This window comes from Podarcis filfolensis, assembly GCF_964270895.1.
Source record: "Podarcis filfolensis genome assembly, chromosome: 10".
Lineage (NCBI taxonomy): Eukaryota > Metazoa > Chordata > Lepidosauria > Squamata > Lacertidae > Podarcis > Podarcis filfolensis.
The window spans coordinates 54,008,765-54,010,171 of NC_139612.1; positions in this window are offsets into that span (position 1 = coordinate 54,008,765).

Sequence of the window (1,407 nt, forward strand, 5' to 3'; positions counted from 1 at the left end):
CAATGAGGTCACTATTATCTACTTCTCCTCAAAGATACGGCCAAGCCCCTCGCTGTAGCGCAGCAGAACTGCCGGGAGATATTTACTGCCAGCCCTCACTGCTTTCAACTACCTCTTCAATATATAATCACACCACCAATGCTCCCGTTAAGATTCATGGAGGGCCTTCAAAATGGAGATGGGACTCAGGTATGGTTAATCCCTGCAAAAGAAAGCACACAAATTGCTTCGTACAGAAGGGGCAACCTCCCAAGCTGTGGCACGAGGAGAATGTACATATATTGAGATAGACAGGAAATTAAATAATATTTAAAAAGTAAACGGGGAGCTAAGTCAAGCAGACATAATCCAGACTAAGGCTGAGATGTGCACTGCTAAAGATGCAGACTGTGCCGGCAGATTCTGCAAAGCACATCTGAGAGCAAGGAACAAGGTCGGTGTGGCGTTTGCGTGTTCTTTTGGAAATGTCTGTACAGGGGGAGAGAAAGGGTTAATAGGTAGACCAATAGAAAAGCCAGAGGCGGAGCCTACCTGTTTTTAAAAGGCTTAGCCAGAGGTTTAGACAGTTGGGAAAAAGCAGTTGGAAGACAGATGGAAATAGAGAGACAGTTAGTGCAGTTGGTTCTTGTGTGAGGGGAGGTAGAAGAGTTAGAGATAGGATAAAATAAGACTAATAGGGTAAAGGGTAACAGTGTTTCGAACGCATTTAAAGTTTATGTGTGTTTGCAATAAATTACAATCTTCATTGTTAACTTGAGAACCCAACTGAGACTAAGTGATTTACCGGGGAGGACCTGGTTGGTGGCAGTGGATTAGTGGTGTACTGGTCAATAGTTTGTGAGACGACCGGGGGCTCCATACGAACGCCATAGCCGGCTGCTCTGGCTTGCAGATGGCGGGGGCAGAGAGAGGGGTCACTTGGTGTTGGGCCTAGACTTTGAACAAGGAGGCAAATGCTGTGACTCAGCAGGGACTAGCAAGAGGATATTCCTCACAAGTGGGATCTTCTAAACAAAGCTGGTCAAAAAAGCAATAACAACAGATCGTTCCTATCATTCAGTCAAGGGAAGGAAAGTACTTTTCCTTTTGAATGACTGGACACGGGAGAAAATGTTGACCCCCTAAAACCTGTCCCAACGAAAGCCTAACCCTTTCACAACATACAGGTAGAATTCAAGTATCTTTTGCATAAAGCGGCTCATTGGCTGGGGCCCTCCAGGTAAGGCTGTACTGCAGCCGGCAATGGCCCAATGTTCAGGGGGTGATGGAGGATGAGAATCAGGCAACACCTGGGGGACCACTGTGATAGGACTGTGCACGCTATAAGAGAACACAAAGGAAATTTGATGGGGGAGGTCAACTACACAAATCATGAAGGCTCAAAGCAGTGTTATTTTTTTTTTAAAA